General features: G+C 41.0%; 1 protein-coding gene across 6 annotated transcripts in view; it reads left to right on the forward strand.

Moving 5' to 3' along the window:
• LOC131691638 (ras GTPase-activating protein raskol) overlaps positions 1–15,060 on the forward strand; it is a 439,624-nt gene that overhangs the window by 280,282 nt on the left and 144,282 nt on the right. The window lies entirely within an intron of this gene.

Below are 15,060 nucleotides of genomic sequence, written 5' to 3' on the forward strand. Positions count from 1 at the left end.
GTGGCCCAACTGCTTGCAATTGCTGCAGTTCATGACCCGCGGTACGAACAGGCGAACTGGTAGGCGAACCTTGTCAAGGAGGATGTAGTTGGGGAGAGAGGACCCGGCGAATGTCACCCGAATCGAGCCTGATAGAGAGTAGGTAGTCTTACCTCCCTCGGTGTTTGCGGTATACAATTGTTTGCATTCCAAGATCTTAATCTGTTCAAGTGAGGAGTCCTTAAAGCAGCCAACCCCGTGCTCCAACAGTTCTTCGCATTTCAGGCCCGGTTCGGACACCACCCCATCGATTTCACAGGCCACACAAGGCACGTACGCTTTAAATTCCCGCGTAAAGCGCTCACAGCAAGCAATCGCGTTTGCCTGGCCGAGATCACCCACTAGAACACGTATCTTGTTTGCCCGAACACGTGTTATCTGAGTTACGGCCGGGTAATTAGCAGTCAGATCTCGAGAAAGTTTTAATATATTAACCGGTTTCTCTCCGGTCCGAAAATATACCACCCATGGCCCAGAGGAACCTTCTGGGTACTGCTTTATACGGGGAGCAATGCGAGTATTAGGGGGATCAGGGACTTCCATGATTACATCAGATGGTATTTCGCCCTCGGCCATTTAAGCACGAGGGCAGAGCGTTATATAAACGGGAATGTGTCTTATTATTTGATTACAAGGTAGAGTAAAAGTAGGGAAAAGGAAAGAAAGCAAACGAGGAAAAAAAAATAAAGCAAAACTTATCTGCAAACAACGTCGATTGTTCCGCACCAGCGAAAACAATGTACTGGATTTACTGCCGGCACCAGCAGAATGGTAGCTAACGAACGAACAAAGGATGACCTTGAATCACTGAAATTTACACACCGAACACCACTGTGAAATATAACGATCCGTTCCGTTCAAAGGTTGGGAGACGTATGAACAAACCAGTTTAATTTTTATTGTAGCGATCCAAACTACGTTTTTTATTATATTGCCAGTATACGACGAAAGTTCAAAAAGTCAACAACAAGTTAGTTGTCACGGATGTTGATAGCTCGCATAGTCGAAATACAACATAGTATGGATCAATGTTTCTAATAACTTTTATTTTAATCATTAATTTCACCCACAAATAACAAAATGCTCTAAATAAAAACTCTAACCAAAGCTACTCTTCGTTGACCTGATATTCAGTGCAAACTAGCAGATTGTCGCATTTAATAAGATTTCAAAATTTTATTAAATTACGAAAAATTACTACAAATCGTATTAACCAAATGTAAACAATCGAACAAAACGTTGGTCGCAATCTAGGATAGGATCCGCCAGCTCTGTCTTCTGTTTTTGAACCAATCCTGAACCAGCTCGTGATTGGACGAAAGTGACATAAGCAGACATTCGGCTTGCAAACTAAAAGTACTAAAGGGCTGTTTGGAAGTGTTGTCATATATTGTGTTATAAAACAAAACGACGATCGTTTACTGAGCTGTCTTTTTTGTTTTCTCGAGATTTCGCTTTCTTTCCGTAACGTCCATCTCGAATTATGAAGTGCAAGGCATTGTTTTGCGGACGAAATAAAACATACTATCCAGAACTCAAGTTCTACAGGTTCCCGAAAGATCCGGTAGCGCGGTTATCGTGGATTCGGTTCTGTGTACGGAACGATGCAGAAATTCCTTTTTTCAAAAACAAACCGAGTAACAGGTTATGTAGCGTAAGTATGAAAATATTTTGAACTTCATATACAAATTGTTTTTGTTCCAGTACAGAGTAAATGGGAAGTACTTTGGAGCAAACCGGGAGAAAGTTCTTCCGGTAATCGCTTCTTGTTCTTCCCTTGGTATTATCAATACAATTGAATTTTCCAGTTTTCAACTGCATCGATAATATCAAATCTGTATAAATAGCAGCTAGTATTTTCTGCTGCTGTTTTCTCCGGAAAATAGCATAAAGTACTGGAACTTTGTAAATAAGTGATTTTCGAATAATAAAAATAAATCCGAACAGATCCATTTTCCCGATGGCAAAATTAACGCGAAAGGTGAAGTTAATGTACCCAAAAGAAGCGGTGATTTAGCTGAACTAGAAGACATGGAGTCTACTGAGAAGATTGATCTTGTGACAGAGGTTGCTCGACTCAGAAAGCAACTTGCAAAAACGAAGAGGCATGGAAATACTTTTTGTAATGTCCAATAACAAATGTATATATTGTTTTGTTTTGCTGTAGGATTGCATTCCGATGGATGAAACGTTACGATCGTTTAAATGCGGATATAAAGGCTAAATCAAAATCGAGTAGTTCTTCCCTACAGAGCCAGTTGTTTGGAGAAGACCAATTGAAACTGTTATCTGGAGAGGTTAAACAGGTGAAAGAGTGGGAAAAAAGGACAATAATCGATGGACTACAAATCCGCTTTAGTTGCCAGGGAGGATACGAGAAGCTCATCGAGAGAGGGTTTCCTTTCCCGTCGACCCGTACATTACTCCGGCATATTGAAAAAATTAAATTCATTCCTGGTATGTTAGTCGGTAATGGATTGCACTTCTTCTCGATTTTGCGATCAAAGATAGACGATCCAAAATAGTTATTGGTGTGAATTTAGATGAAGTAGTTGAATACTGAAATATGGAGATTAATAGGGATGTAAGGCTAAATCCTTCAGAATGTTATAAAAGATTGAAAATGAGTCGAGTGAGCTTATTTCATTGTAAAAGATTGCCAAAATCGAGAACATTGCATATGTTTCACATTAGAAGTCAAAGGAACGAGATGAAAATTTTTCTTTTAAAACTTTAGGTATTCTTGAAGACATTTTTGATTTATTGGCATGTAAGGTGGGCACTATGGATGAACTCGACAAAAATAGTGGCATTGTATTAGATGAAATGAGTACGGATGAAGCGATTGAATTTTGTACCAGTACCAAACAATTTGTGGGATACACAACACTGCCAGTGTCTGAGAAAAAGGCCTCGAAAGCACTAGTATTCATGGTTGTAGGCATTCAGTCACGTTGGAAGCAAGTTGTTGCCTTTCACCATACCGGAAATTCAATAGGCGGAAGCTTTTTGAAAGATATGGTCAGTTCCGTTATTCTGCGCGCAGAAGCGATTGGGCTGAAAGTGCATTTCTGCACTTCAGATTCTGGGTCGGAGAATCAGAGGTTCTGGAAAGACTTCGGTGTTAATTTTTCAAAAGAAAATGTATACAATGATCTCTCCATACCACACCCTGCTGATAACTCCCGCCGATTGGAGATTGTGCCAGATCCAGTCCATTTGTTTAAAAATGTGGTTAACGGTTGGATCAATAATGTTTTCCAAACGTTGCCTCAGTGGTACGTCGAAAAAAAAAGTTTGACTTCAAATATTGTGCATCGAGATCATCTAAAAATGCTTGTAAATTATGAAAAAGATAATAAGCTTCGCATGAGCTACTCTCTATCTGCAGCTGACGTGTGTTTCGAAAACAAAACGTCATCGATTGAAAAGATGAAGGTCTCTAACGCGACGAAGTATTGCAATCAATCAGTATCCGCGGCACTTCGTGTTTTTGCTGCTGAATCTGGTAACACGGAAGTGATCGCAACGGCGTTTTTCATAGAAGACTTGTCACTCTGGTTCGATTACATAAACAATAGACGACAGGAATGCGCTTTATTGCGATCAGATATTACAAAATATCAGGACATTACCAATCAGCTAAATAATACAGCAAAACTCATCTATGACTTGAAGGTTGGCGAGTCCGGCAAATGGAAACCATGGAAATCCGGAGTTGTGATGAGCACAAATGCGATTATAAAAATTTCAGAGCACCTGTTCGATATTGGCGCTAAGGAAGTTTTAACGTCGCGCTTCACTCAAGACTGCTTAGAGTCTTTGTTTTCAGTTGTTCGTTCTAAACAACGTCGCCCTACATCTCTTGAGTTCCAGCGAAATTTAAAAAATGTGACACTTTCTCAGTATATGACTGCGACACCAAATGCTTCGTACGTGGCTGACGACCAGAAACATCTTATTGGTATGATTGAATTAATGTCACATCGCCGCAAGGTGGAACCGAAAAGGGCAAACGTGTCGGACGTGAACGATAACGATGATATCATTGAAGTAGACTACGAAGCACTGATTATAGAAGCCGAACAATTTTTCGATCGCGCTGAACAGAATACGCTTTATCATATAGCAGGCTATATTTTTGGGAAAATAGGTTCGGAGCAAACGTGCAAATCATGCTTATCAAAGTTTTCCTGCACCGCTACATCTGTACAAGGATCAAATTTTACCAGTTTTACATCTTTGCGCGCTAAATCAGCAAGAAGCAATTTTCACTTCATTACATACGATCTGTTCCGTTATTTCATGGCGATGGAGATTATTTTCCGTAATTATAAAGCGAATTGCACATCTGAAGTTACTGACATAAAATCTAGGATAATGAATGAATTATTAGTCCTTCCAAAAGATATGTTCCACTGCGACGAATTCAGAGTAAAACTAATGAACCGTTTCCTATTATTTCGATTGAAGTCTGGAGAAACGAAGAAAAATCGGAAGAGGAAGTTCGACAGTCGAAGTATGATGTACTGAAAACGTGAAAATAGAAACATATAGAAAATACTTCCATGTGCGATGAACTAAATGAAAACATTTTTTTCGTGAGACAGTAAGTTTGTATCTTTGCTTGAAGATACAATAAACAATTACTATTTATTTTAGGTCTACATTCACCCTACCCTAGATGAATCTGTAATCGATAGCCGCTTATGGCATTTAAAACTATGGCTGTGGCTCATCTAGACCACAAAGTGTCGGTCATTTCGCTAAGGATGTGTTTTATATTTTTTAAATGAAATATAACAATTTAATGCCAACTTTGATTTTGCCAGAAACATGGAATTGGTTCATATAGAATATTTTAATCTGAACAAATTAAGTTTTGGACACAACGGAAACAAAATTAATATTCTGGCAACATTGCTCGGGAGGGGTGTGTCATTTTCAACAGGGATTAGCCAAATACAAGAAGAAGCGAAAAAAGAAGTCAGCTGGCGGATCCTATCCTAGGTCGCAATGTAAAATGTACCCAACAAGCAAAAACAACAGCTGTCATTCCACCCGCAGCAAACGTCAAAACGGCCGGGAAGTTGAAATCGTGGATTGGAATCAGTCTAATCCACGATGACGTCATCAGTTTTAACTTTGACAGTAGCTGCGGGTGGAACTGTGTTCGATGTTTTTCTTCTTGTGTTGTGTTTATTTTTATTTGAAAATTGACAATCACTGCTTTTGTTTACCAAACTGTATTTGGATAGTTGTGATTTTTATTTAAAATGACTCATGACTGTGTAGTAGGTAACTGTAAGTCGACTGAAAAGACGTTGGAAGTTCGTTTGTGTTAATTCCTGCTGTAGGTAAAGCAGCGGAACTGTGATACACATCGATTGGGTACTCTCACATAAGTTGTTTAGATTCTGAGAGCAACGATGTCCCTGAAAACATGAAAATGTACAATCTTTTTGTAGAAGATTGTAGCGATAGAAAAAAGCGGATTTCATGATAATGCCAGCTCTAAGAGCAGTACACATTATTATTCTGATAGGGGCTTTTTCGAAGATCTGAAAAAATCATCGAACTAGAAAAAGGTACATCGTGATGCATGAAAATCGCAACTCTCCACCAAATTATCAAAAAATTAGTTCAGACAGATTTCCGATGCGGTCGACTGCATCCGGGCTCTTTTCTTCTTCATGTAAATAGTTGTACCTGTATGAAAATTTCTAGTATATCCTTACAGTGGAAATATGAAAAGTAACTGATTTGGTGCCGATTTCTTCACCCACACTGAACTTTTAAAAATAATGCGTGGGTAAAGAAATCGGACCTTAGTTTATTTAGTCACTATTTTTGAGTAATTATTCTCAGGCAAGAATCTGAGTATGTTTAACAAGATTTGTTTTCATTTCAGATGAAACACCAAATGTAGAGAATTCAAAAACGGATCATTCCGAGTCCATTCCGATGAAAACGCCAGTGTCGATTGTTAAAACAACTATATCGTTTGCAATTGGCACGGTTGCAACAACGTGTTGACTTTCTAGAAACGATGCTACGATAATTAAAACGACGGTTTATTGGCTGAAAAATGACTGTCATTAGCAAATATTCAACGTATTTACAATTTTGTAGAAAGTAGCCAAACCTTACTGTGTAATGACAAAAAATGAAGTCTTCGTAATGATATTGCAAAATCTTCTTAGTAACGTTTCATTTGATGAATATTACTCATTGTGCGCTACAACAATTTCGAAGCATTTTTACCGAACAGTATTCGCAATGTACGAGTGCTTAAAGTATGCAATCGAAATCGTATCAAAAGATACAATCGATAAGCATACGCCGCGATCGTTCAAATAACAGTATGGGGATAGAAAGATATTATTGGCAGTTTAGAGATTAGTACAGAGAGACGGTCGAATCCTAAAGCTAAACATCATCAAAGCGCTTACAAACTTATGCAAACTACAAAAATTTCTAATCGGCCCGGCAGCAAATGGAACGCTTGTGTTCATCTGTTGCTTATACGGGACGATGCTCTGATCAGTTCATAATCAAAAAAGTCCGAATTTCTCGATATTCTCGAATGCTAGTTCTTGCTGACAAAGGATTTGATATCCCCAATATAATCACATCTAATGAAACTACTTCCTTAGTAAAGGGACTAAATTAAATTCGTTAAATATTGATAGATGTAAACGAATCACGTCGCTTAGAGTTCACGTGAATAATTGGTGTTCTGAAATTCAAATTTACTTCTCTTAAAGGAACAATTCAAGTCGACTCTTGGAGATGGAATTAATGCCGTTGATTTGATTGTATATTTGGCTTGTATTTTAGTTTTTTTTTTCCTTGAACATTACCATCGCAATAAAGCGTTGAAGATTTCTAATGGGATTTTTGATTGATGTGCAACGGTGTAGTGGAGTGCACTGTGCAAAAATGGTGCAAAACCAGTGCACTCCATTACACCAGTGTCAATCAATCAAAAATCCCATAAGTGTAGCAAATACGTTTCGATAACAACCCAGTAAAGTTTAGCCGGAATCCTACCTGTTTCTAACTCGCACTCCGACTCCAGTGTCCCTGGTGCCGGAATACTATTTAGAACCAGGTTCATTTTTCGGTATAAATTACTGGGAAATACTATGAAACTCCAGATCAAACCATTCGGAATTTGATTCAGAATCCTAAATGGATTCAGTATGGCAACGAGCTCAAATGTAACAATAAACTCCGAAACTGGGATAAATCCTCAAGAAAATACATGAAATGTTTATTGGTAGGGCAATTCAGAGGTTCTTTTTTCACTATCCAGAAAACCTTGACTTACTGGACACAACTTTCCGGAGACACTATCTTCCAAAATGTTCAGTCTCGCATCAAGTCAAACCATTTTACTAGTAAGGTTTAGATTGTTGCAATGTAGCTAAAAACCATACAGGACTCATTCATGATTCCGATCACCGGGTGCCATTGAACTTTGAACCCATTGAACGATAAGTGACATTTATAACTATTTTTTTCAAATCCGTCTGTCCGTCGACTGTGCATGCAAATTTGCCGAGCAGATTATGGCATTCAAATGGGAGCAAGCAACACCATGGCAGTGTGAGGTCGGGACATTTTCTCGTTCATCCGCATTGAATAGATCGCTTGAACAAAGAATTTTCGAATGTTTTCTAAAACTATAGAACTAGCAAGTGAAACTATTTTATTGGTTAAACTTACTTTTCCCACAACCACCTATTTTCCACTACTATCATGTCTTCGACTGTATGTACAAACCAGTTTTTTTTTTTTATTCATTTCGTTTATTTGATAGGCACAAATGCGTTAGCTTGGTGGTGCCAAATGCTTATGTTTTTACATAATATCTTAAAACTAGGAGGTTACAATGTTGAAATATTTTTTTTTTACAAAGGAAAAAAAAGTTTACAGCTATCTTAAGACTAGAAATAAGATTCAATATACAAGAGAGGGCCAAAAGATTTTTTTATGAAAAAATTTAAAACAAGGGATTCACTTTACGAAATATTTTACGGTTATCTTAAAACTAACAATATAGTTTAGTACACAAAAGGGGGAACAAATATTTATGAGAAACTTCACAGAAATCTTAAAACTACACTCAAAAAAAAGTAAACGTTATGCCTATTGATTTTACACATAGATTTTTGCAATTAACGGTGGCATATAGACACTATTTGCTGGCACATAAATCTAATGTGTGTATTTACAAGAAATATTAATCTTACATTCACATTTCATAACTATAAGGCACATAAAACCCCATTCTATAACAATATGCACATATAACTTATGTGTGTGCATACATAGTTTATACAGTTGACACATAGAAGATATGTGTGCGCGAGATAACAATAGCATTTCTTCTTCATATGAATTTTAAGCGGTTTGAAGCAAATAGAATTAACGTTTGGATTTTTTTCAGTGTAGGGATTCAATTCTATTTACAAGATGGAGGACAAGAGTTTCAATAAAGAGTAAAAATTATAGCTATCTTAAAACTAGGAATACAGAACACTAATTTGAATTTTTTAACTAAAACTTATGCTTGGTCAAGATATTCAGAGGGTGGCTTATTTCCGCATCAGTGTAGCAGCAGTTGTATCAAGGACAGGGGAGAGACAGGGAAAGAAGAGCAAAACTTGCAACTTTCGCTCGACCGGGGGGGGGGGGGGGGGAAGGGGGATCAGCGAAACAAATTTGCGCCTCAGTCTAGTAAGTCGTCGAGTACCGGATTCGGACCCGCGGGGAATCCTTCAAAAGTCATCGGACCTCGAGTCGCTCTCGCTTCAGTTTCCTTCTATGCAGGCGTAGTGGTAAGGGCGACGGCGGTTACATAGTGGCACTCTGGAGCTGATCGGTTCCACAAGGCAGGAGGAAACTCTAAAAACGAGAAATAAAAGAGAGGGGCTAAATTGGGATATTTATCGTTTTTATGAAAGTATAAATAAGGGACATATAGGGGAAATCACGAGTTGCCAGCATATCTCGGACTGGGACATTGGGTGGTCTACCTCGGGCCCGAAGGGATTCCTTTAACTGAGACCTGGCGTCACGATACCCGGCGCATACCCAGACAACGTGTTCGATGTCGTGATAGCCCTCGTCACAAGCGCACAGACTACTCTCCGCAAGCCCAATACGCCGCAAATGCGCATCCATGGTGTAGTGATTGGACATAAGTCGGGACATTACGCGAATAAAATCCCGACCCACATCCATCCCCCCGAACCAAGGCTTCGTTGATACCTTTGGGATAATCGAATGTAGCCATCGTCCAAGTTCCCCGTTGCTCCACGAGGTTTGCCAACTGTTGAGCGTCCTCTGACGACAAATACTAAAAAATTCGTTGAAGCAGATTGGTCTTTCGTATATGTCACCATTTAATGCGCCCGCCTTTGCTAATGAGTCGGCCTTTTCATTGCCCGGGATAGAACAATGAGAGGGGACCCAAACAAAGGTAATCTGATAAGATTTTTCAGATAACGTACACAAGGACTCCTGTATCATCCCCAGAAAATACGGGAGTTGCTTTTTAGGCTTCACCGCACAAAGAGCCTCGATAGAGCTGAGGCTGTCCGAAACGATGAAGTAGTGATCTGTGGGCAGAGTATCGATGATCCCAAGGGTGTACTGAATTGCAGCTAACTCTGCGACGTAAACTGAAGCGGGATCATTGAGCTTGAATGAAGCGGTGATAGTATTGTTGAAGATACCGAAGCCAGTGGATCCATCGAGATTTGATCCGTCAGTGTAAAACATTTTGTCGCAGTCGACTTCTCGGAATTTATTATAAAATATATTGGGGATCATCTGCGGGCGTATATGGTCCGGGATTCCACGAATCTCTTCCTTCATGGATGTGTCGAAGAATACAGTAGAATCAGAAGTATCTAGGAAACGGACACGGTTGGGATTGTACGAAGAAGGATTGATGCTCTGTGCCATGTAGTCGAAGTACAAGGACATAAAACGGGTTTGAGAATTAAGCTCGACGAGCCTCTCGAAATTTTGAATTACCAACGGGTTCAGAATGTCGCATCGGATGAGCAATCGATATGAGAGTTCCCAAAATCGATTTTTTAGCGGAAGAACGCCCGCCAGCACTTCGAGACTCATCGTATGGGTCGAGTGCATGCAACCCAAGGCAATGCGCAAGCAACGATACTGGATTCTCTCCAGTTTGATGAAGTGTATGTTCGCAGCGGAGCGGAAACAGAAACACCCGTACTCCATCACCGACAATATCGTTGTTTGGTACAACCTGATCAGGTCTCCTGGGTGAGCACCCCACCATGTTCCAGTTATTGTTCGGAGAAAATTGATCCTTTGTTGGCATTTCTGTTTCAGATACCTAATGTGACAACCCCAGGTACCTTTAGAGTCGAACCAGACCCCGAGATATTTAAATGTGAAAACCTGGTTGATCGTTGCACCCATTAATAAAAGCTGGAGTTGCGCCGGCTCACGCTTCCTAGAAAAAACAACCAACTCAGTTTTCTCCGTGGAGAACTCAATACCCAGCTGAAGAGCCCAAGCAGACAAATTGTCCAAGGTATTTTGTAATGGTCCTTGCAAGTCGGCAGCTTTGGGCCCTGTAACAGAGACCACCCCGTCGTCTGCAAGTTGCCTTAGCGTGCATGAATTGGCAAGACAATCGTCAATGTCATTCACGTAGAAATTGTAGAGCAGGGGACTTAGACATGAGCCCTGGGGAAGACCCATGTAGCTAAATCGCGATGTTGTTAAATCGCCATGCGAAAAGTGCATGTGCTTTTCAGACAACAGGTTTAGCAAAAAGTTATTTAAAATTGGTGAAAGACCATGCTGGTGCAGCTTCTCTGACAGAATGTTGATAGAAACTGAGTCAAAAGCCCCCTTAATATCCAAGAAGACTGATGCCATCTGCTCTTTGTTAGCATAGGCCATTTGGATTTCTGTAGAAAGCAACGCAAGGCAATCGTTCGTCCCTTTGCCTTTGCGGAAGCCAAATTGTGTATCTGACAGTAAGCCATTTGCTTCAACCCAATTGTCGAGGCGAAACAAGATCATTTTCTCGAACAACTTCCGAATACAGGACAGCATTGCAATCGGCCGATACGAGTTGTGGTCGGAGGCTGGTTTTCCTGGTTTTTGGATGGCGATGACCTTCACTTGCCTCCATTCATAAGGGACAATGTTACCCTCAAGAAACTTGTTAAATAAATTCAACAAGCGCCTTTTTGCTGTGTCAGGCAGATTCTTCAGCAAGTTGAATTTGATTCTGTCTAACCCTGGGGCGTTATTGTTGCACGATAAGAGAGCAAGTGAAAACTCCACCATCGAAAACGGTGTTTCGTTCGCGGTATCGTGAGGAGACGCGGCGCGGCACTTTTTCTGTACCGGGACAGAGTCCGGACAGATCTTCTTGGCGAAAGCGAATATCCAACGGTTTGAATATTCCACGTTCTCGTTGGTACTATTACGGTTACGCATACGTCGTGCCGTACCCCAAAGAGTGCTCATCGCTGTTTCTCTCGTTAACCCGTCGACGAACCGGCGCCAATAACTGCGTTTTTTGGCTTTCATTAGACTCTTCATTCGCCTTTCTAACGACGCGTACTGTTGATAGCTAGCGGGTAACCCGTCTTCCCGGAAGGCCTTATATGCAGTGGACTTTTCCGCGTACAGCTCTGAGCACTCTTTATCCCACCACAGGGTGGGAGACCGTCCATGGGTATTCGCGCTGGGTACTGGTTTAGTCTGAGCTTGATTCGCACTGTCGAGAATCAAGCCAGCCAAAAACCTGTACTCTTCCTCCGGAGGAAGTTCTTGAGTGGATTCGATTTTAACGGATATCGCGGTCGCGTAACTCTTCCAATCAATGTTCCGTGTGAGGTCATACGAGACATTGATTGTTTCCGATGGTCTTGAACCGTTAGCAATTGAAATCACGATAGGCAAATGATCGCTACCGTGGGGATCAGGGATCACCTTCCACATGCAATCTAACTGTAGCGATGTCGAGCAAAGCGACAAATCCAACGCGCTTGCGCGTGCTGGTGGTGTAGGAATCCGCGTCATTTCTCCCGTGTTTAAGATGGTCATGTTGAAATTATCGCAAAGATCTTGGATTAATGTTGATCTATTATCATCATGAAGACAGCCCCATACCGTACCGTGCGAGTTAAAGTCTCCCAGAACTAGCCGCGGTGCCGGTAAGGATTCCGTGATATTACAAAGCGTTCGGTGCCCTACCGAGGCTCTAGGAGGAATGTAGATGGAAGCAATGCAAAGGTCTTTACCTTTGATTAAAACTTGACAAGCGACAATTTCAATGCCTGGTGTCGAAGGGAGGTTAATTCGGTTGAAAGAATAGCACTTTTTGATCCCCAAAAGTACTCCTCCATAGGGGTTTTCTCGATCCAGACGAATTATATTAAAGTCGTGGAAGTTGAGATTTATATCGGAAGTTAACCAAGTTTCACATAATGCGAAAGCATCACATTTTAAACTATTTAGTAAAAATTTAAAGGAATCGATTTTCGGGAGGATACTTCTGCTGTTCCACTGTAGAACAGTGATCGAATCGGTGACCTCGTTCGATGACTTAGCCATCGAAGGATACGATCGCTGCAAGGAGGGGCCATTTAGTAGTCAACTGCTTCAAAAATGTTTGCACTATAGGGAGAAAACGTATCAGAAGGCTTTTAAGAGGATCAGTAACATTGAAAGCTGTGAAAATTAAGTCCACTATGTCAGAAAATTTCATTAGTCCGCTACTGGACTGAGTATCTGTTTGAAAAAAGGGGACACTTGGGGTTTTGGATGTCCCTGGAAGTGGTGGGTACTCCTTGTTAGAATTAATATTTCCAAGTCCTGGAGCAAATTGCTTCGGCTTTTGTGCATCACTTCCGTTGGATTTATTGGTTGTAGATGGCGCACTCTGAGTGGACGACACCTTGGCACCCTTACGAGGCAATGTAGGGGAGGCTGGATTTCTCCTCTTCCTGGATTCCCCTGGGTTAACCAAAGATGTTCCCTCTCGTGGGTCGTCAAATTCTTGCTCAACGTTAGCCAAACCAGCATAGGGATTTTCGGACAGGACAGATGGCGAAGCATTCTTTAGCATTTCTGCATAAGAACGCCTTGAGCGTTCCTTAAGGGAGCGCTTAATTTTATCCCCGCGCTGCTTGTACGCAGGACATGATTTAAGAGCATGTGAAGGGCCCCCGCAGCAAATACACTTTTCATTTTCTCTGTCGCAAGAGTCATCCTCATGCTCTCCTTCGCATTTGCCGCATCGTTTCTTATTTCCACAATATGTGGCTGTGTGGCCCAACTGCTTGCAATTGCTGCAGTTCATGACCCGCGGTACGAACAGGCGAACTGGTAGGCGAACCTTGTCAAGGAGGATGTAGTTGGGGAGAGAGGACCCGGCGAATGTCACCCGAATCGAGCCTGATAGAGAGTAGGTAGTCTTACCTCCCTCGGTGTTTGCGGTATACAATTGTTTGCATTCCAAGATCTTAATCTGTTCAAGTGAGGAGTCCTTAAAGCAGCCAACCCCGTGCTCCAACAGTTCTTCGCATTTCAGGCCCGGTTCGGACACCACCCCATCGATTTCACAGGCCACACAAGGCACGTACGCTTTAAATTCCCGCGTAAAGCGCTCACAGCAAGCAATCGCGTTTGCCTGGCCGAGATCACCCACTAGAACACGTATCTTGTTTGCCCGAACACGTGTTATCTGAGTTACGGCCGGGTAATTAGCAGTCAGATCTCGAGAAAGTTTTAATATATTAACCGGTTTCTCTCCGGTCCGAAAATATACCACCCATGGCCCAGAGGAACCTTCTGGGTACTGCTTTATACGGGGAGCAATGCGAGTATTAGGGGGATCAGGGACTTCCATGATTACATCAGATGGTATTTCGCCCTCGGCCATTTAAGCACGAGGGCAGAGCGTTATATAAACGGGAATGTCTTATTATTTGATTACAAGGTAGAGTAAAAGTAGGGAAAAGGAAAGAAAGCAAACGAGGAAAAAAAAATAAAGCAAAACTTATCTGCAAACAACGTCGATTGTTCCGCACCAGCGAAAACAATGTACTGGATTTACTGCCGGCACCAGCAGAATGGTAGCTAACGAACGAACAAAGGATGACCTTGAATCACTGAAATTTACACACCGAACACCACTGTGAAATATAACGATCCGTTCCGTTCAAAGGTTGGGAGACGTATGAACAAACCAGTTTAATTTTTATTGTAGCGATCCAAACTACGTTTTTTATTATATTGCCAGTATACGACGAAAGTTCAAAAAGTCAACAACAAGTTAGTTGTCACGGATGTTGATAGCTCGCATAGTCGAAATACAACATAGTATGGATCAATGTTTCTAATAACTTTTATTTTAATCATTAATTTCACCCACAAATAACAAAATGCTCTAAATAAAAACTCTAACCAAAGCTACTCTTCGTTGACCTGATATTCAGTGCAAACTAGCAGATTGTCGCATTTAATAAGATTTCAAAATTTTATTAAATTACGAAAAATTACTACAAATCGTATTAACCAAATGTAAACAATCGAACAAAACGTTGGTCGCAATCTAGGATAGGATCCGCCAGCTCTGTCTTCTGTTTTTGAACCAATCCTGAACCAGCTCGTGATTGGACGAAAGTGACATAAGCAGACATTCGGCTTGCAAACTAAAAGTACTAAAGGGCTGTTTGGAAGTGTTGTCATATATTGTGTTATAAAACAAAACGACGATCGTTTACTGAGCTGTCTTTTTTGTTTTCTCGAGATTTCGCTTTCTTTCCGTAACGTCCATCTCGAATTATGAAGTGCAAGGCATTGTTTTGCGGACGAAATAAAACATACTATCCAGAACTCAAGTTCTACAGGTTCCCGAAAGATCCGGTAGCGCGGTTATCGTGGATTCGGTTCTGTGTACGGAACGATGCAGAAATTCCTTTTTTCAAAAACAAACCGAGTAAC

Source organism: Topomyia yanbarensis, chromosome 3, assembly GCF_030247195.1.
Source record: "Topomyia yanbarensis strain Yona2022 chromosome 3, ASM3024719v1, whole genome shotgun sequence".
NCBI classification, from domain to species: Eukaryota; Metazoa; Arthropoda; class Insecta; order Diptera; family Culicidae; genus Topomyia; species Topomyia yanbarensis.